Source organism: Erythrolamprus reginae, chromosome 7 (genome assembly GCF_031021105.1).
Source record: "Erythrolamprus reginae isolate rEryReg1 chromosome 7, rEryReg1.hap1, whole genome shotgun sequence".
Classification (NCBI taxonomy): domain Eukaryota; kingdom Metazoa; phylum Chordata; class Lepidosauria; order Squamata; family Dipsadidae; genus Erythrolamprus; species Erythrolamprus reginae.
In genome coordinates, this window is record NC_091956.1 from 73,804,725 (window position 1) to 73,827,636 (window position 22,912).

General features: G+C 39.4%; 1 protein-coding gene across 3 annotated transcripts in view; it reads right to left on the reverse strand.

Annotated features, from left to right (window-relative positions):
* Window positions 1-22,912, reverse strand: part of UGT8 (UDP glycosyltransferase 8) — a 66,569-nt gene that overhangs the window by 32,565 nt on the left and 11,092 nt on the right. Inside the window, exon 1 of one of the 3 annotated variants that reach the window (XM_070757848.1) lies at window positions 15,757-16,092. The exons of the other annotated variants lie outside the window; for them this stretch is intronic. The gene's annotated coding sequence lies outside the window, so the exon portion shown is untranslated. Of the gene's footprint in view, window positions 1-15,756; window positions 16,093-22,912 lie in introns of those variants that run through there. 3 annotated transcript variants of the gene reach the window in all.

The following is a 22,912-nucleotide window of genomic DNA, read 5'->3' on the forward strand; positions in this document are numbered from 1 at the left end:
GTGGCGCTTAAGGAGGATTTGGCAGTCCATAGCAAACAAAGCATTTTCCTTTCTCTGGGCACTTGGACAAGGAATAAACCTCTGCCAGCGCCCAGAGAAAAGAAATGCTCTATGCTCTGGGCAGCCGAGGAGTCACCACAGCAAAGGAAAGGCACTAGCTACAAAGCAAGCGAGCGAGAAGAGAGGGGAGCCCTTCAGCATGGGAAGGAAGAGGCAGCAGGTAGCAGCAGCAGCAGCCACTTTATGGGAGGCAGCCTCACGCCGGGTGTGTGGGAGTTACGTGCTCCTCCTCACTGTCTCAGAGTCCCTCTTTTTTTTAAAGCCTTAAAGTTTTTGATATTTTTGATTCCCCTCACCTCACCTTCTTCCTTCCACAGCTACTCTCCTCCTCCTCTTCTTCCTCTTCCTCCTCCCACCCAAATTATGAGCTTTTATTTCTTTCCTAATGGGTTTGCACGCATTATTTGCTTTTACATTGATTCCTATGGGAAAAATTGCTTCTGCTTACAAACTTGTCTACTTAAGAACCTGGTCACAGACTGAATGAAGTTCTTAAGTAGAGGTACCACTGTACTCTGAAGGTGCAATTTGTTATTAATAGTACTAACGATATATCACACAAATTGCAGAAACAACAATGGGTTGTTAAAAGTTTGGATGAATTATTAAAGTAGTACAGCAAATTTATATAGAGATAAGGAGAGAAAAAGACTTAATGCAAAGCAGAGTAAGGAAAAAAAACCTAGGAGAATTGAGAAGAATAACTAGCCCTGCAAATATAAAGACATTTACATTTAGAGAAAGAATCAGACTCTGAACCAGAAGAGAGTTTTTAAAACTTTTATTTGAGGAAGTAAAAGAGTTAAGGGGGACAGATAGCCCAGAGTTAAAGAAGTTAAGAGTTCCCTAATAACAAAAGGGGCAAGTTACATCTTGAAAATGCCTCGAATCAACAAAGAATCAACAAATGCAATCTGTGAGTCAGTCATTAACTTAATTAAATTAATTTAGAGTCCTCTGACCTCCATGCATATTTCAGGAGAATGGACTAAGTCTCCTAAAATGATTCCCCAAGATACTGAGTTTACTCCAAGTAAGAAAAGAGACCGACCTATAGGGGATTTAATATAATAATGATGTGTAGAATTGAATGGAATTGATTGTGAGATGTTTGGCCGGCTGGCAAATTAATGATGTCTGTGTGTTTGTGTGCAAAATTAGCTTGTGAAAAAGCTCTCTGGAATAATTGTAGATTGGTTTGTATGTTTCTGTGTACTGTAGTTCTCTTTTTTTTTCTTTTGCCTTGAAGGAGTGAGGGGGGAGTTAGCCCCTTCTTCCCCCTTTCAGTGTACCTGCTTACTTTTAACAGTTTTTTCCTCCTTACTTCCCCTTTTTCCTGCTTGAGAGAAAGGGGGTAAATGAGCAGCCAATTCATAAAACCTTTTACTATTTGATTTGATTCCTTTTGAAGATTTTTAAGATAAAAAAGAAGTTTAATTAAACATATATATATATACAGCGATCCCTCGATTTTCGCGATCTCGATCTTCGCGAAACGCTATATCGCGATTTTTCAACAAATAATACCATCTCGATCTTCGCGAAACACTATATCGCGATTTTTCAGAAAATATTAATTAAAAAATACTCCACTCTTCTCTCTCTCTCTTTCTTCCTCTCTCTCACTCTCTTCCTTCCTCATCTCTTTCTTTCTTTCCTTCTCTCTCTTTCTCTATCTCTCCCCCTCTTGCTCTCTCTCTTTTTCTCACTTTCCCTCTCTCGTGCACCGAGCGGCGGGCAGGCGAGCGGCGAGCGGGCGAGCAGGCAGGCGGCGGACAAGCGGCGGGCGGACAAGCGGCGGACAAGCGGCGGGCGGACAAGCGGCGGGTGGACAAGCGGCGAGCGGACAAGCGGCGAGTGGACAAGCGGCGGGCGGACAAGCGGCGGACAAGCGGCGGCGGACAAGCGGCGAGCGGACAAGCGGCAGGTGGACAAGCGGCGAGCGGACAAGCGGACAAGCGGCGAGCGGACAAGCGGCGGGCGGACAAGCGGCAGCAGCGAGGAGCCGGAGATCGGGGTTTCCCCTTTGCGTGGGCAGCAGGGAAGACCCAGGGAAGGTTGCTTCGGCCGCCCAGCAGCTGATCTGCTCGGCAGCGCGGGAGCAGCGAGGAGCCGAAGATCGGTGTTTCCCAGCCGCCCACGCAAACTCCACCATCTGCGCATGCGCGGCCATGAAAAAAAAGGGCGCGCATGCACAGATGGTGTTGTTACTTCCGCACCGCTACATCGTGAAAAATCGATTATCGCGAGGGGTCTTGGAACGGAACCCTCGCGATACTCGAGGGACCACTGTACAGTGGTACCCCTACTTAAGAACACCTCTACTTAAGAACTTTTCTAGATAAGAACCAGGTGTTCAAGATTTTTTTGCCTCTTCTTAAAAACTGGTTTATGATGAATTGGAGAGGAACCAAAGTAAAAGGGAGTGACAACACTGGACTTGGTACTGGAATCGGAGGGTTACAAGTTGGTCAATGGGCAAAGGATGAATGGCCCCCGGAACAAATCATCGCCTATTACGATCCTGCGAGTTGGGCAGAGGATGGAAGTTGGGGATACTGGACTCCAATCTATATGCTCAACAAATGCTTATAATCTAAGGTTACAAGCGGTAATGAAAATAGCAGAGAACAGAATAGATGCAGCTTTGAATACTATAGCAACTGAGCAAGATAAACTGCGGACAGTATTTATAGAATTGCCATGCCATAGAATTAATATAGAATTAATATAATTCTACAAGAAAGGAACAATTACAGAATGAACATGACACAGACAACACTCTTAGGGAAGATATACTAGAGAAAATAAGCTACCCTTCCTATATATCAGCAGAGAAAAGAATGGCAAATTGAAAACATACCAGTGCTTGCATTGGATTATCTGTTAGCCACTGAAAGAGGTGTATATGAAAAATTTAATTTGACCAACTGTTGTTTGCAGATAAATACTGTGGGGAAAGTGATAGCTGACTTAGCCGTAGATTTGAAAAGAATCATACATGTACCGGTACAAAGGTGGACTGGGTTATTGGATGAGGAAAAATTTGGGGGGATATATTTAAAAACTGGAAACAGGCAGCCTTTCATGATTGGTATATTAGATCGTGCAGAATGCAGCTGCGAGAGCAATCATGGGCATTCCTAAATACGCCCATGTCACACCAACACTCCGCAGTCTGCATTGGTTGCCGATCAGTTTCCGGTCACAATTCAAAGTGTTGGTTATGACCTATAAAGCCCTTCATGGCACCGGACCAGAATATCTCCGGGACCGCCTTCTGCCGCACAAATCCCAGCGACCAGTTAGGTCCCACAGAGTTGGCCTGCTCCGGGTCCCGTCAATGTTGTTTGGCGGGACCCAGGGGAAGAGCCTTCTCTGTGGCAGCCCCGACCCTTTGGAACCAACTCCCCCCAGATATCAGAGTTGCTCCCACCCTCCTAGCCTTTCGTACGCTCCTTAAAACCCACCTCTGTCGTCAGGCTTGGGGGAATTGATACTTTCCCTCCCCCTAGGCTTATAAAATTTATGCATGGTATGCTAGTATGTATGATTGGTTTCTAAATTGGGGTTTTAAATTAACTTAAATATTAGATTTGTTTACATTGTATTATTATTGCTGTGAGCCGCCCCGAGTCTACAGAGAGGGGCGGCATACAAATCTGATTAATAAATAAATAAATAATCCTGTTAGGTTTATTAATGCTACCTTGTCTTCTTCCTCTCGTTTGAAGTGTTATTCAGTTCACAGCGGAAAAGTGTCATCGTCAGGACGCCCAAAACCAAAGACTGAACAAATAATGCTGCTGCTAAGTAATGCTGGAGAAGAGAATTTGAGCTGGAATCCCAGAAAGGCAAAAGCAGAGTAACAAAACTTAAAATAATAATGTTTGGAAATCCCATAGAAGAAGAAAATGGGGGATTGAAAGAAGAAATTTCTGAAATTAAAGTTTTGTATATAAGCTAAGAAAGCATGAATTGCTACACCATAACTTTGTCACTAATTTTAAGCAACCCTTGTAACAAGAAAACTGGACCTCTATTGAAACTTGTGGTTAAGCAGCTAGTAGGTAAGATAAGGGAGGGGTAGGTAGGAAGGAGTAGGAAAGAGTAGGACACACATTGGGAAATGTGATTAGTTTTGTAACCCACCCACCAGGTTAGTAGGTGGTAATGGGAGGCCTCTGGAAGGGCCTTCTCTGTGGTGGCTCCAACTCTCTGGAACCAACTCCCCCCGGAGAGCCACACTTCCCCCACTTTCCTGGCCTTAAAAACATGGCTCTGCTGGCAGTTTTTTTCCGAATGCCATCACTCCACTAAACAAATAATTCCCTCAACACTGTCAGACTTTCTACTAAATCTGCACTTCTATTCTACTAGTTTTTCTCATCATTCCTATCACCCATTTCCTCCCATGTTGACTGTATGACTGTAACTTGTTGCTTATATCCTAAGATTTTTATTAATATTGCTTCTTCGTTGCTTATTTGACCCCTATGACAATCATTAAGTGTCGTACCACATGATTCTTGACAAATGTATATCTTATTTTATGTACGCTGAGAGCATATGCACCAAGACAAATTCCTTGTGTGTCCAATTGCACTTGGCCAATAAAATTCTATTCTATTCTATTCTATTCTGTATAAACCTGCATTTCGCTTCTGCATAGGGTACATCCCGAAAGGGGTGACACCGCGCTTAGCCAACCGCTTGGGGCAGTAGAGAGATTGCTGCGCCCAAATAAACCTTGTTTCCTTACTCCGAAGCCTTCTTTGTCTGATTATTTCTTTCAGAGATTTTCAGCGAACAAGAAACATATACTAACAGGAAACATGAAAAAAGGACACTTGGTAAAATGCTAACAGAGGCTGCAGCTTAGAAAGAAGAGGCTGCACTTTAGGAAAAAAATGCTGTAAAAATAGGGTGAGAGAAAGATATTGAATAATGTACATGTAGAGAAATATATAATAACAAAGAATGTACTGAGAAAGGTTAAGATTAAAGAATAGAGGAAAATTACACTTGGTTTTAGGTAAATGAATAAAATGATACAGCGCTAACTCTAGTAGAGTTAGCATAATTAAAAATAAAAGTACTGTAATGAATTATTTTGGAGGAAATGAAATAAGAGAATGCTGGAAATATTTTTGTAATTTGTGTAGGAACAATTATATATTTTAAGAATTAAAATGATTGCTAAACAAGTTACTATTCAAGAAAAAAAATGGATTTAAATAATTGTATATTATTGTTACTTGATTTATATTCTGTCTTCATTTTGTACAGCTCAAATATAAATACTGTGGGAATTTTGAAAAATGGTAAAATCTCAGTAATGTTGAAAAATAATAAAACATTATATATACAGATACAGATAGATATCTAAGCAAATGTTAAAATATGGTTATGGTTTCTTATGGAATAGTTGACATTTAACATGTCAACAAGACTGCACCAGTGTGTGATAATTGGAGACTTGTGATTATTGTTTTCTTGAATAAATGGAAATAAAACAAGGGCCAAAACAGGGCATTGGAAAATGCATGAAATAATTCAGAGTGAAAGGGATACATAAAGTGAATAGCGGAGTATGGAACCTTTAGGAGGTGGTAGATAGTATGCTGCAATGAATGACTCTTTTAATAGTAAAGAATGGGTATTTCTCTGATTTATATGTATGGTACACACTGCCTATATAATGTTGCTGCAATGGATTCTTTTGTTAGTTTTATGGTTCAAAATTCATTTGATTCACAGCATTCTTCACATCTATGAATCTATATTCCATTCTTTTGATAACAGAACATACAAAAATTAAATTTCTCATACCCATGGAACTTACCGTCTTTGTCTCACTTTTATTTTTAACTCTATAGATAAATGTTCAAACAAGTCTGAGGAACAACTCTGAGATTACCCATCTTACTTACTTACTTACTTACTTACTTACTTACTTACTTACTTACTTACTTACTTACTTACTTACTTATTAGATTTTTATGCTGCCCTTCTCCTTAGACTCAGGGTGGCTTACAACATGTTAGCAATAGCACTTTTTAACAGAGCCAGCCTATTGCCCCCACAATCCGGGTCCTCATTTTACCCACCTCGGAAGGATGGAAGGCTGAGTCAACCTTGAGCCGGTGATGAGATTTGAACTGCTGACCTACAGATCTACAGTCAGCTTCGGTGGCCTGCAGTACTGCACTCTACCTGCTGCGCCACCCCGGCTCTTATTCGGAGCTGAGAAGCAATGGTTTTCACCCACACAAAATCCCAATCATTAATCCATTATGCATGAATTAATACAGCGATGGCAAACCTTTTCCTCACCAGGTGCCAGCAGCGCATGCATGCATGAACCCACCCCCACCCCTCCTAGGCATGTGCATGCAAGGCCCCTGCGTGCCTTGCCCCTGGGCATACATACAGGTATCCCCCACTCACACATCTATATGCTCCCAGGCATGCAAACAACCCCATGTGTGCCCCCAAACCCACGTATGTGCGTATATCCCCTTGTGCATATGTGTGTTTCTCCTGCATGTGCCCCACCCCTGTGCATGAACGGCAGAGACCCAAAACTAGCTGGCCAGTGGGAGGCACAAGCATGGTGGAGCTCAGCTAGGGCGATAGCTCGCGTGCCTGCAGAGGGCTCTGTGTGTCACCTGTAACACATGCCATAGGTATGTGCCATAGAATTGCCATGCCATAGAATTAATATATAATTATATAATATAATTCTACAAGAAAGGAACAATTACAGAATGAACATGACACAGACAACACTCTTAGGGAAGATGTACTAGAGAAAATAAGTTACCCTGCCTATATATCAGCAGAGAAAAGAATGGCAAATTGAAAACATACCAGGCAACAACCTAATGTCCGAGAAGAACTGCACAAAAACATTATTCAGACAAGCAAAAAGCACACTGCCATATCCCAGAATTCCAAAAAGAGAGATAAGCTATCTTTACAACACCGCCCAGCACACCCACACCCACATATAATCATGAAAATGTGCCCAGTTATAGACGTTATCCCAATCACAACCAACACATCCTACAAAAAGGATAGCATTTCACACTTCCCAGCGACCGATTAGAGCCCACAGAGTTGGCCTCCTCTGGGTCCCGTCAGCCAAGCAATGCCGACTGGCAGGACCGCGGGAAGGGCCTTCTCTGTGGTGGCTCCAACTCTCTGGAACCAACTTCCCCCCAGAGAGTCACATTTCCCCCACTTTCCTGGCCTTAAAAACATGGCTCTGCTGGCAGGCCTGGGGCCGCTGAGCAACAGCACTCCGCTCCGGCCAGAAGTGATGAATGATAGATGGATGAATGTCTTTTAATACTGGGGTTTTTAACTATTGTATACTGTTTTATTGTTGTATGCTGCACTGAGTCCATCAGGAGATGGGTGGATTATAAATCAATTAAATTAAATTAAATAAATCAAATAAATTAAACTTTCTTATACGTTAAGAGTATCTCCGAGACAACCCCAGCCTACTACAACCTCTTGGCATCATTGAAGCACAAAAAGTGGTGAAAGTTCTCCAAAACAACTTAAGCATACTGAAAGACTCACCAACAGGAAAAACAGGGATCACCCACAATATCCAACATAAGGACTGTAACAGTCACTACATAAGCCAGACTCAAGACTGTTGAATATATCCATAGATATCAACTGGCAATCAGAAGGAAATTATGAAAATTCTGTATTTCACAACACATTTACAAATTCAGCCACGATTTCTATAATGACACTGCATTCAAGATTATATATATACTGTTCAAAAAAAATAAAGGGAACACTCAAATAACATATCCCAGATCTGAATGGAAGAAATATTCTCATTGAATGCTTTGTTCTGTACAAAGTTGAATGTGCACAACAGCATGTGAAATTGATTGTCAATCAGTGTTGCTTCCTAAGTGGACAGTTTGATTTCACAGAAGTTTGATTTCCTTGGAGTTATATTGTGTTAAGTATTCCCTTTATTTTTTTGAGCAGAGTACAATATATTAGCAGCAAAAATCAATTTCTCCTGTAATGATGATGTTAGCTAGCCTGAATTAAAACATCTGCAGGAAAACAAAAAAGATCACAGCATGTCAGAAAAAGCAAAAAAAAATATGTGTGAAATGCCTTATTATTTGGAAACGACAATTAGGTATGTCAGGAAAAATAAAGGTAAACTGGATGCAAGATTTTAAAATGTCATGGTAAAAGAAGAAGATATAAATATCAAAAATACTAAGTCCTGAATGAATGTAAAATTCAAAAGTGACCAATGAAAAAGTACTTTGGTCATTGAGATAATTATATGGATTAAATATCCAAGCAAATATATGAAAAGATTGAAAGGAAGAAAAATCCTAGGGAAACTTTGATATGAATTGATTTGACACAACCCTCAATGAGAGAGAAGGAAGTTTTTTTTAAAAGGCAACATATTGAGCTGTACAGATATGATAGAGGCAAGCAAAGATGATTAAGACAGAAAATTATAGGGATACATAATATATGTTTGTTTAATGCCTTTCTATTTTTTCTTTATCAAATACTTAATTATGTTTGAAGGCATGTAAGTAGGTAAATAGGTCTCAAAACCAAAATTTTAAAGTTTTGCCCTTTTAAAATTAACATCTTTGTTGTAGGGAAAGAAGAGGCAGAGTCTGGGGGCAAAACCAAGAGAGGAATCTGCCTGGATTTGTTATATTGGCACAAGAAATTCCATCCCCACCCCTTTTAATTCTATTTATTTTTGTCTAGAGCCAGTTTAGTGCTGACTATTGACTAAATAAATGGTTAAATTAATTCAATGGAGTGGCTATATAAATCATATCTTATTGACAACTGTACAACTATGATCTATTTGTAATGAAGAAAATACATACAACCCTGTAGCTACTGCAACTAACTCCATTATTCAGTAAAAGAGAAGTGTCCTAAACTCTGCCCATTTGCTTTTAGTAGTAAGTTTAATATTGATTTGAATAATTCCATTTTTAAATAAAATTAGAATGGATGTTGTTTTGAATGAAAGTTTTTTTAAAACAAATCCAAGCATTATTAATCAAATTGCATAAGACACAGTTTTACGCCCTTTCAACGTTTTTCGTATCCTAGAAGCAGTGCTACTATCACATTATTTCCTAACTTTCTCTTTGGAATATTTGGAACTTGCAGTATCCTTAACATAAGTATAAACATTTCCCCCAAAATTACATCAAAAATACTTTTTAAAAAAACATTCTAACTAGAGAGGATCGGTATCAATAATTTCTATAACTTTTGAGTCCAAGATTTATTGTAAAAAGAGATTTCTGCAGAACAGCCTAAATAAAACAATGTCGTCTGGCGGGACCCAGGGGAAGAGCCTTTTCTGTGGTGGCTCCGACCCTCTGGAACCAGCTCCCCCCTGAGATTAGGATTGCCCCCACCCTCCCTGCCTTTCGTAAACTCCTGAAAACCCACCTCTGCTGTCAGGCATGGGAGAACTAAAACATGTCCCCCTTGCCCATGTTGTTATGCCATTTGATTGATTGACTGTGTGCCTGTTTTTTATATATATTGGGACTGTCTTATGAATTTCTTAACTTAAATTGTAATTAGATTGGTGGGCATTGGATTTGTTACTATTTACTGTTTTTACTATTGTTGTGAGCCGCCCGAATTTGCGGAGAGGGGCGGCATATAAATCCAATATATCTAATCTAGGAACTAATCTAATCTAAATAGAGATGAAGCAAGGGAAAACGGTTAACATGTTGGAGGAAGAAAGGATAAATTAATATTAGTCCTACATTATTTACAGGCCAAATACAAGACTTCCAAAATAATTCTTCACCCACTGTTTCTGGACTGTGCAGGATTTGGTACAAATTTAGTTAGCCAAATACTTGGTAGATCGTGTGGACTACTTAGAATTGGACTAACGAAGTTAACTATTTGCACACTTCATTGGCCATAAGCTTCCCTCTGAAATATATTTCTCTATAAACACACCCAGATATACACTTGTGATCATCCCTACCACTATATATGTTCAAGACACGTATTAAATTGGAAAAGGGAAAGATGGCAGTTATTTCTCATAGATAATTGAAAACGAAGTAAATAGACTGATGTTACCTCACATCTTCCCATTTCTTTGTTCAGTTCACTGCACTCTTTCTGATCACCCTAAATCTCCATCAAGAAGATATCCATGGCTACAGATATGCCTTTCTAGCTAGTGAACAGCATTACAGGGTCACCTGTTGAGCAATCTTTGCAGCTTCAGTTTGTACTGCTCATGTTACCAGGAGGTTTTAAATTGCTTAGTTGTTAACACTATTAAGAGATAATAAAACAGGGCAGAAATCGCAGCACCGTGTTTACCTAACACTCCTGAAACCATATATTCATTTACTAATGAGCACTTAATGAGCACTTAAGTCTAGTGACTCTGTATCGTAATAAATTAAGATTGTACAGTTGAAATATAATTTCCTAAGAAATCTAGTTTGTCAGAGATAGGACCTGCAAAATTATAGAAACTATTCTGCCTATCCCTGTGACACAACAATAAATTTATTTTCTCTTAGTCTCCTTTTACTTTCCTTCCGCTTATCCAGGTCCCTTCAGTTAGCAGGCTATTCCTTTATGTATATGGTGGAGTTTCAGTTAGAATGCGGTAGTTTGAAATCAGAAAAAAGATGTCTGAAGAGTTCCAGCCAATAGGCTTCTCTTGTTCAATTAGGTCAGAGGCAGGGAAGATTATTAGGGCAAATATGTCACCTATGATGCTCAAGAGTCTTTATGATCTCAGGAAAGAATTTCAAATATAGCTAATGAAATATATGGTTGCGCCACAACTGCCTTGCCTTCAAGAGGGTCTGCTCATCCCAACTGATCAAGTAGGGACAACAGGATTCTGGACCTTTCCATCAAGCAGTGACATCTTTTTGAACTCAGGAGGAATCAGGCAGTGCCATCTCTGTACAACAGCATCTCATCGTCCAGATAGTCCCAAATCTGTTAATCTTTTGTAAACAAATTGAAGATTCCTCCAAACACTTGGTTCAGCCAATTGGACTAGCTGTTTTTTTTTTTTTTTAAAGAAACAGGTCTTTTATTTGAATCTTAGACAACGTGGATTTGTATTGTGAGATTGTTGCTGTTTTAACTCTGTATGTTGGTTATGACCTATAAAGCCCTTCATGACCCCGGACCAGATTATCTCAGGGACTGCCTTCTGCTGCACGAATCCCAGCGACCAGTTAGGTCGCACAGAGTGGGTCTTCTCCAGGTCCCGTCAACTAAACAATGCCGCTTGGCGGGACCCAGGGGAAGAGCCTTCTCTGTGGCGGCCCCGGCCCTCTGGAACCAACTCCCCCCAGAGATTAGAATTGCCTCCACCCTCCTTGCCTTTCGTAAGCTACTTAAAACCCACCTCTGCCGCCAGACATGGGGGAATTGAGATACTCTTTCCCCCTAGGCCTTTACAATTCTATGCATGGTATGTATGTATGTATGGTTTTTATATTAATGGGTTTTTAATCGTTTTTATTATTGGATTATTATTGGATTATTATTGTACGCTGTCTTATTATTGCTGTTAGCCGCCCCGAGTCTCCAGAGAGGGGCGACATACAAATCCAATCAATCAATCAATCAATAAATAAATAAATAAATAAATGTTGCCCAGAGTTATTACTGTAATATAAAAAGCCGCTGAAATCATTTAAATAAATAAGTAGGACAATACATTTTGGAATACAAGTACCCTTTGTAAAAGCATTGTATTATGAACGTTTGGATGTGTGTGTGTATGTGTGTTTATACATGCACCTTTGAGTTGGTGTAGATTTTTGGACAATACCTCAACTTCTTGGACAAGTATATGCAGTTTTCTTGGCAAGATTTTAAAAATGGTTTCCCATTGCCTCCTTTCAAGGGTTGAGAATGAATGACTAGTCAAAGGTCACCGCCTAAAGATGGACTAGGATTAAGGCAGTTTCTAGCCTGGCACTTTAACCACTACACAAAACTAGCTCACCCTAAGTTTGGGTAAGGAAAAAAGTTCACAATTTAAGAATAATTTAAGAATTCATATATTAATCGTGAAGCAAAGAATGTCACAGATCGCTTCTCACTACCATAAATAAATATCAACTTTCATAGAGTGACCGGTAGGACCTATCAAAACACCTGGCATCATTGTTATTGGCGGGCAGGGGGACCCCCACTTCTTCAAGAAGAAACCTAAATACATTTACAGGTATTCAGATATTTATTAATAATTTGGTGTTAATTTTTAAGATCTGACTAAAAGATTATATTAAATGCCTCTTACCCTCATTATTTTTTGAATCCCAACTCAGATACAGTGATACCTCATCTTACAAACGCCTCGTCATACAAACTTTTCGAGATACAAACACGGGGTTTAAGATTTTTTTGCCTCTTCTTACAAACTATTTTCACCTTACAAACCCACCACCGCCGCTGGGATGCCCCGCCTCCGGACTTCCGTTGTCAGCGAAGCACCCGTTTTTGCGCTGCTGGGATTTCCCTGAGGCTCCCCTCCATGGGAAACCCCACCTCCGAACTTCCGTTGCCAGCGAAGCACTCGTTTTTGCGATGCTGGGATTTCCCTGCAGCATTGTAAAAACACAGAAGTCCGGAGGTGGGGTTTCCCATGGATGGGAGCCTCAGGGGAATCCCAGCAGCGCAAAAACAGGCGCTTCGGCTGGCAAAAGGGATGAATTTTGGGCTTGCACGCATTAATCGCTTTTCCATTGATTCCTATGGGAAACATTGTTTCATCTTACAAACTTTTCACCTTAAGAACCTCGTCCCGGAACCAATTAAGTTTGTAAGACAAGGTATCACTGTATATGTATCATCAGTTAAGGAGGTAGACAAAACAGACACAACTCAGCAATAATCCGACTCAGCACAGGGCATGTTCCTATTTTCACATATTGTAATCCCAAATTCAAATTCTACAATTAATATATACTTTTATTAATTTCAAACAAATAAAAATGTTTTATTAGGAAAACTTCTTCCGAATTCTTTATTTAGGAATGGAGAACAGAACAATCTTCCAAAAAAGGTGACACTTATGTTGGTGACATTTATATTTTAGGTTCAGTCTGAAGATAAATATGTGGACAAAATAAAAAATAAATTATATAGGCATTGTGTGTGTGTGTGTGTGTGTGTATACACACACACGCATGTATATATTAGAATTACTGTATTTTTCAGAATATAAGATGCATCTTTTTACCCCCCAAAAGTGGGTGAAAACTTGGGTGTGTCTTACACACTGAATGTAGGCAATCCAATCACCCGCACTCTTTGCTTTCTGCCTGCCAGCAATTTACCTCCTTGCAGCAAACAGCAGCAGAGCCTGCTTTGCACAAGTCACTGATTATTAGCCTCTTGACACTCAGCTGATTGATTGAAGTTGCCTGCAAGCCCAGGTGCTACAATGAAAGTGAAATTAAAGCTACACATGGGCAAATTGCTGGAGGGATCAGATTATGCTGAAACTGACTGCTTGCTTCTTTTTTTTTCCTGCAAGGAGGTAAGTCAATAACTATAAATGTCTATAGAATGTTCAAATTATTATTATTTTTTAAAGACTGCTTTTTTATTATTCTAGACAACTCAACGAAATGAAGAAGCTTTTTAAAATAAATGCTTGATCTGAAGAGGCCCAGTGCTATTGAATCTTCTTTTAAATAGCAGAGAATACTTCCAGAAAGCCACATCAATTTTAAAGATCTGTAAAAAATATAATCTGAAATGTAACAATGTCCTGTTTTAGTATTAAGATAAGGCAGCTAAGTTTGATTACATTTAAGAAAACTTTCTGGGATTAATATACTGCCATAGTGTACATTTCTCCAATCCTTTGCTATATCTATGGGTCAGGCACATATGAACAGAAATACACAGGAAACAGTGTATATCATCTGTGCTATTTGGTGTTTGACAAATTGATGGGAGGCAGAGGTCTTTTTTCCTTGTTTTCTTGCGCCCCAAAACTAAGATGTGTCATACTGTCATACTCCAGTGCGTTTTATACTCCAAAAAATACAGTAGTTATTATAGTTCATCTAGGACCCTAAGAAAAGAAATAAATAGCTGGTTTTTATGTATGGTTTTAATCCTTGATTAAAATCTTGACTGAACATCTTAAATTATTTCAAAATCTTGACAGATTCTGATTTTTGACTAGGGAACCACTTCACACTAATGGTTAAGGCGCCAGATTAGAAACCAGGAGATGGTGAAATATAACCCAGCCTCGTGCAGGAAAGCTGAGTGGTTTAGTCAGTCTTTCTCAGCCCAAATCACATGTTTGTTGTTTCAGGAAAAACAGGAGTTTTTTATAAAAATAATAAAGGTGGAATTAATTTTTAAAAAAAATCATATCTAAATGCTTATGTCTAGGATAGCTGCACCATTATGCCTTCCTCCAATCGCTAAATAGAAATTTGAGAAACTTCCTGAAAGAATTATGTTTAGCAAACTTTTGCTTGACAAGAAATCTTAGGGCAATGAAAAGACTGAATCTATTTAATTTTTTGAAATAGACATTCTCCTATAATAGGAAGCACCATTTTAAATATATTGTATAGGACAATTTAAATATATTGTATAGGACAATTAAATAATAGTTAAGATTCTGGTAAAAGAAACCTGTCTGTGCTTGTTATATTGTGTATGAAAAAGACAGAAAATTGAGAGCCAAATTGATGGATTTTTAATTTAAATTTAAATTTAATTTAATTTTCATGTTCATTATATTAATAAATATTCACAATGGTTAAGTTGTTTGATAACATAAATTGAGATTAAAGTGCCTTTTCCATTTATATCATTCCATATAGAACAAGTACTGTATTGCTAGTCACGGATTACAAAATAAAATATAAGCAATATATATTTAACTATTAGAAATAACAGAGTATAAAAATATTGAATAATTAATGACAGGTTCCCATATCATGTTAAATGAAAATGTAATTTTGACTTATAATGATATATGAACTCAGCCAACTCTAGTTTATTCAACAAAGGGTAGATAAGCAAACGGAGCTTAGTGCAAAAATCAATTGCATAAAACCACAATAAGTTAAAATTATGAAAAGCCATTTCATTAGTTCAAAAGACAAATCTTTACATATTTCTCCAAAGAAGAGAAAGAGAATTGTACAGCAAAATTACATACACCTATCTATCACCTTCATTAAATAGCTGTTCATTATTACAACTTATTCCACAATATATCCATTAATCTGTTTCACAAATTTCAGAGGGGCGGTGTGTGTATGAAGAGAGAAATATATTTTTAAAATACTTCTTTTGCAAAGTAGAAATATGAAATAAATTCTGCACTGGCTTGACTTGAGGGCCTGACTGGGCTCTTCCAACTCTATGATTCTATGATATCAGAACTCAGCGTAACAGTATTTTATATACATGATTTCAAAAAAATTACAGAGCCAGCCACTGTCAAACCTTCCTCTTAATCACAATCATCCCCATCCAAAACAGGGTTACATTGCCATTTCTTCTAAATAAACTATTTAGTTCATTACCATCGTTTGTTAAGAGCAAAGGAAATATTACAATATAAGAAGAAGAAAAAAGCACATAAGAGCATAACCATATTTTTACCTGCTGAGGCCTGTAGTGTGCTATTAATAATGCAGCAATAACAAAATGGAAGTACTTCCTAATATGAAATCCCTCCAAAAGAAAAAATTGGTATAGGGAAGAAGCAGGCAGTGGAATCATCTAACTAGAGACTATCAGCAATCATTCCGGCAAAATTATGAGAGAAACGAAACCTAATCATCTACTTGAGCTGGGGTTTCGAGAAGATCAAAGGTATAAATAAGGATATTGTTACTGCAGAGATCAAGACTACCAGAAGGCCTTAAATATGAAACCTTCATCTAGAAGAGAGCATCAAGAGGCCATATTGGAAGGAGAAAAAAAGGCTCAAAAAAATCAAACAGGTTTTGTCTCCCTCTGGAGGGCAGGAGGACAGATGGCCCAAATTTTAATTCAAAGTAAAAGAGTCTGCTTGTCTGTACTGTATTACAATGCTTTATCAAACAACAACAACAACAACAACAACAACAACAACAACAACAACAACAACAACAACAACAGAGTTGAAAGGGACCTTGGAGGTCTTCTAGTCCAAGGGTAGGCAAAGTTGGCTCTTCTATGACATGTGGACTTCAACTCCCAGAATTCCTGTGCTAGTATGATTGGCTCAGGAATTCTGGGAGTTGAAGTCCACAAGTCATAGAAGAGCCAACTTTGCCTACCCCTGTAAATCTAGTCCAACCCCTGCGTAGGCAGGAAACCCTACACTACTTTCAGACAAATGGTTATCCAACATCTTCTTAAAAACGTCTAATGTTGGAGTATTCACACTTCTGGGGGCAAGCTGTTCCACAGGTTAATTGTTCTGACTGTCAGGAAATTCTTCCTTAGTTCCAAGTTACTTCTTTCCTTATTTAGTTTCCATCCATTGCTTCTTGTTCTACCCTCAGGTGCTTTGGAGAATAGGTTGACTCCTTCTTCTTTGTGGCAACCCCTGAGATATTTGGAGAGGGGCGGCATAGAAATCCAATTAATAATAATAAATATTGGAAAAACTGCTATCATATCTCCTCTGGTCCTTCTTTTCATTAAGCTAGACATACCCACTTCCTGCGATCATTCTTCATATTATTATTATTTGTAATACATTTCTCAAAATGCATACAAGGCCGAGGGCTTTACAGAAGCCATGTTCAAGTTTATCCAAGACTTAACTAATAATTTATAGGAAAGAAGACAAAACTATTTCAGTAAGAATGCAATGCAAACAATAGAAACATTAAGAAAATTTTCTCAATTATATTTTCGTTAGAATAATCTAAATGAATATTTTTAAATGAACTTTACTGCTGTCATTCCTGATTGAAAGCAAAGATTAGTGTCAGGACGGCCTATTTTAACATATATTTTAATTATTGTTTAGCATATAGTAATAGTTTGAGGGGATGGCGCTTTGCATCTGTTGGTATGGTTATTCACTGTTTGGCCTGCTTCCTTATGCTGGGAATAAGATGGAGGCCAGATTATCTATTCCAGAATGTCTGTCCATTAAGGTGATAGACAAGATCCCAGTACCAGGTTACTTAATAATGCTTTCAGTGTAGGAATGCTATTGATAAGATAAAGGTCTTGGCACGCCTTGTAACTTTTGGTTGAGCTATGTTACTATGACTACTGAAACGTAGGCTAGATTTTGATTTTCATTATTGATTTAGAGTGACGTATGTTCCTATGACTGGTTCACGGCAATGCACACTTTTTCAAAATTATATAAAAGGGGCTTCACTTCTGGAGCTTGGTCATGGGTAACCTTTTACTTACAGATAAAAGTCTTATTCTTTTTCCACTTATCTTATATACACTGCTCAAGAAAATAAAGGGAACACTCAAAGAACACATCCTAGATCTGAATGAATGAAATATTCTCACTGAATACTTTGTTCTGTACAAAGTTGAATGTGCACAATGGGGCAAACAATTGGATAATAGTGCCTTCTCGCTTCCTCTCCTTTGGCATCAGCATAGCAGAGTATTTGGGTATGCACTTTTAAGACAGGTGCCCCTTCTGGTATAGATGTCTTAGGTAGGACAATTTAATTTTTCTTCACTTTTAAAACTTGCCAACCTAATTGTAATGACTGTGATAAATATTTCATATTCCTAAAGAAAATGTTATGTAGAATGCAAAGGAAGGACAATAATTAAAAAAATTATTAGGTTGCTATTTATGGGGCTGAATTCCTGATGTTAGAGGCAGAATTTAGAAAAAAGAAATCTTAAAAGAGAAACAATGACAAGGAAAGCCAGCAAACATATTTTGAAGGGAAGAGAGGAGAGAGAGAAATCCCCGTTGATAGCAAATGGCTGTAAATGATTTTAAACCGGAAAGGCAGGAAAAAGAAGAGGGTGGGCAAAACAATTTCTGTTTCCACCCTTCAAGCTTTGGTTTTTTTGATAATAAATTGAAAACACTTTTGATAATAAATTGAAAACACAGAAAAAGGCTAAAACGTTATCTTTCAGCAATGGATTATGTGGGTTTCAGCAAAAATATTTCTATGCCGCCCCTCTCAAAATATCTCAGGGTTGCCACAAAGAAGAAGGAGTCAACCTATTCTCCAAAGCACCTGAGGGTAGAACAAGAAGCAATGGATGAAAACTAAATAAGGAGAGAAGTAACTTAGAACTAAGGAAGAATTTCCTGACAGTCTATAATTGGTTGAACAGAAGAAATACCTAAAAGATTTAAGACTACATAGCGTACTACTATAAAATTGTAAATAATAGGAATATTTGTAAATAATAGAAAAATATAAGCATATTCTCTTTTTTCCTTTTAGTATGATCTGATTAACAAAGAATTTTCTTTAGAGACTTCTACTAAGAGCGGAGCAACTAGAGCTCCTTTTTTGCTGTTGTATGTTCTGTTGTTTTTTTCTATGTATGTAGGTTAATGTTTTGTCTTGTTTTTGAAAAATATTTTTTTTAAAAAAGGATTGCAAAACTTAACCATTAAATACACATACCGAACCTCAGCCCTCATATTACAACTTCCATATTTTGCCTTTGAATGTTTATACTGATTTTCAGCATACTTTTAGTCTTTTGTATGTGAATAGGATGCTGTGGAAGGAGTGGGGTCTTTTCATAGCAGCTGGAACTAATACAATATACAGTTCAATAGCCAAACACTGGAAGATCCTTTTAGACTTTAAAAGGCTATGAAGAGAAGCTTGTTGGATTTTGTGTGTCCCTCAACATGGCACAAGTTTTTTTTAAAAAAAGAGAACAAACAATAGAGCAATGTTCGATTGAGCCTACATTGACTAATGGTCTATCTGATTTCCCCCCCCAACAATTTTTTGGCTGAACAAGTACTGAATCTATGTCCTGGATAAACTCTTGTGCCAATTTCTTCCCAGCTTTATAAATTTTGATTTTGGAAAGTTATTGAAAAATTAAAAGAGCATTAAAGGGGTTTTTTGGAGTTAAAATGCATAATGTTGTTTTTATTTAAACAGAAAAAATGAAATTGAAGTTAGCACAACCTTGAGAGGTTAATAACTTCAGATCGTGCAGAATGCGGCCGCAAGAGCCATCGTTGGGCTTCCGAAATTCGCCCACATTTCTGCAACATTCCGTGGCCTGCATTGGCTGACGATCAGTTTCTGGTCACAATTCAAAGTGTTGGTTATGACCTTTAAAGCAATGCATGGCATTGGACCAGAGTACCTCCGGAACCGCCTGCTACCGCACGAATCCCAGCGACCGATAAGGTCCCAGAGAGTTGGCCTTCTCCGGGTCCAGTTGACCAAACAATGTTGTTTGGCAGGCCCCAGGGGAAGAGCCTTCTCTGTGGCAGCCCCGGCCCTCTGGAACCAACTCCCCCCCAGAGATTACAACTGCCCCCACACTCCTTGTCTTTCGTAAATTACTCAAGACCCATCTATACCGCCAGGCATGGGGGAGTTGAGATACCTTTCCCCCAGGCTTTTTTATATTTATGTTTGGGTATGTATATGTTGTTTGCTTTTTAAAAATATGATAGGGTTTTATGTGCTTTTTAATATTAGATTTGTTTTCGCTGGAATATTGTTTTTATTATTGTTGTGAGCCACCCCGAGTCTTCGGAGAGGGGCAGCATACAAATCTAATAAATTGAATTGAAAATTGCATTGAATAACAAGCCCATTTTTCCAACAGTCCCTCCAGAAAAAATTAAATGGTTGGGAGAAGTGGTTGGGTAGATTAAGTAATCCCATTAGGGATTTTTGTCCTCCCCCTATAAATGATGTGTGTGACTACTGAAGTTCACACTTTAGTTTTAATGTACAGTGATCCCTCGATTATTGCAAGGGTTCCGTTCCAAGACCCCTCGCGATAATCGATTTTTCGCGATGTAGGGTTGCGGAAGTAAAAACACCATCTGCGCATGTGCGCCCTTTTTCCATGGCCGCGCATGCGCAGATGGTGGAGTTTGCATGGGCGGCGGGGAAACCCCGATCTTCGTCTGCTCGCTGCTGCTGCGGCCGCCCAGCAGCTGATCTGCTCGGCAGCGCAGCAGCAGCGAGCAGACGAAGATCGGGGTTTCCCCGCCGCCCACGCAAAGGGGAAAGCCCGATTCGGCTCCTCGCTGCTGCCGCGCTGCCGAGCAGATCAGCTGCTGGGCGGCCGAAGGAACCTTCCCTGGGTCTTCCCCGCCGCCCACGCAAAGGGGAAGACCCAGGGAAGGTTCCTTCGGCCGCCCAGCAGCTGATCTGCTCGGCAGCGCGGCTGCAGCGAGGAGCCGAATCGGGCTTTCCCCTTTGCGTGGGCGGCGGGGAAACCCCGATCTTAGTCTGCTCGCTGCTGCTGCTGCGGCCGCCCAGCAGCTGATCTGCTCGCAAAGGGGAAACCCCGGCTCCTCGTTGATGCCCCCGCTCGCCCGCCCGCCCACCCGCCCGCCCGCCGCCCGCCAGCAAGAGGGGGAGAGATAGAGAAAGAGAGAGAAGGAAAGAAAGAGATGAGAGAGGGAGGAAGAGAGTGTGAGAGAGGAAGAAGCAAGATAGAGAAAGAGATAGAGAAAGAGAGAGAGAAAGAAAGATGAGAAAGGAAGGAAGAGAGTGACGTCATCGGGTGGGAAAAATCGCGATATAGCGTTTCGCGAAGCTCGAGATCGCGAAAATCGAGGGATCACTGTACTGTACTTATGTTTACTAGAGCAGTGTTTCCCAACCTTGGCAACTTGAAGATATTTGGACTTCAACTCCCAGAATTCCCCAGCCAGCAAATGCTGGCTGGGGAATTCTGGGCGTTGAGGTCCAAATATCTTCAAGTTGCCAAGGTTGGGAAACACTGTACTAGAACACTCCAAAGGCAATTAAACTAGATCATTGTACCTTTATATCAGGTATGTCCAACTCATGGCCCATAGGCTGCATACCTCCCTGGATAGTTATAGTAATATGGGCCTACAAGATTGTAATTTTTTGACATTATTATATCGTTTATATAATTATATTCCTCTTCACTCAGTGTGATCTTAGTATGCCTTGTAACCTTTGCTTGAACTACAAGTAGTCCTCAAATTATGACCATAATTGAGCCCAAAATTTTTGTTAGATGAATTTTGCCCCATTTTATGACCATTCTTGCCACAGTTGTGAAATGAATCAATGCAGCTTGTTAAGTTAATAACACGGTTATTAAGTAAATCTGGCTTCCCCAATGACTTTGCTTGTCAAAAGATCACAAAAGAGGATCACATGATGATCCCAGGACATTGCAAACCCGATAAATATGAGTCAGTTGCCAAACAGTCACTAAATGAATTGTTAAAAGTTGAGGACTACCTGTAGGTTACTATTATTAGTGAAAGGTAGACCAAATCTTGATTTTGATTATTGGTTCAGAGCAGGGGTAGGCAAAGTTGGTTCTCCTATGACATCTGGACTTCACCTCCCAGAATTCCTTAGCTAGTATGTGTTATGTTGGGCTCTCTGGTAGAATCCTCCCAAAAATTCACAGGTACAAATTTCAGACACACACGTTTGAAAATTCAAAACAATGTTCTTTATAATGAAAATTCACTTAAACCAAGCCCACTTGTCTCCAAACAAACTGGTAATTTGTACAAGTCCCTTATCAGTTCTGTGATACTTAGCTTGCAGCTGTGAGGCAATTCACAGTCCTTCCTCTTTCACAAAGTGAAACATACTTTGCTCTGGTTTAGTTTCAAAGCGGGGAAAAATAAGCACACAAAAGGTCAAAGTCAGTAAAGCAGTCACGAAACACAACGATCAGATAATCCTCCACAATGGCCAAACCCACAGGCTGCTATTTATAGCAGCCTCACTAATTACCACAGCCCCACCCAACCACAGGTGGCCTCATTTTCTTTGATAATAATCTCTCAGTTGTTGTTGCCTATGCATCGCTCTCCGCATGCGTGGCTGTATCATTAACTCTTGTTCTGAATCCAAGGAGGAGCTAGATAATTGATCTCCTTCTGAGCTGTCTGCCCCACTCTCCTCCTCCCTGTCACTCATGTCTTCTTGGTCAGAGGAGCCTTCATCATCAGATTCAACCGGGGGCAAAACAGGCCTGCAGCATGTGGATGTCTCCCCCACATCCACAGTCCTTGGGGGCAGGAACAGGGCCAGAGCTAACCACAACAGTATGATTGACTCAGGAATTCTGGGAGTTGAAGTCCACAAGTCATAGAAGAGCTAACTTTGCAGTGTTTCCCAAACCTGGCAATTTGAAGATGTCTGGACTTCATCTAACAAAAATTTTGGGCTCAATTATGGTCATAATTTGAGGACTACTTGTAGTTCAACCAAAGGTTACAAGGCATACTAAGATCACACTGAGTGAAGAGGAATATAATTATATAAACGATATAATAATGTCAAAAATTTACAATCTTGTAGGCCCATACAGTATTACTATAACTATCCAGGGAGGTATGCAGCCTATGGGCCATGAGTTCGACATACCTGATATAAAGGTACAATGATCTAGTTTAATTGCCTTTGGAGTGTTCTAGTACAGTGTTTCCCAACCTTGGCAACTTGAAGATATTTGGACCTCAGCATGATAAAAATGCTGACACTTTGATGTTGACTCCTGGCCAAGAAAACAATGGATCTCTGGATAATTCAACAAAGTTCTCACATAAATATTCAGGTTCAAATTATCACACCTGGGACAGATTATGCAAAGACCTAACTGTCTG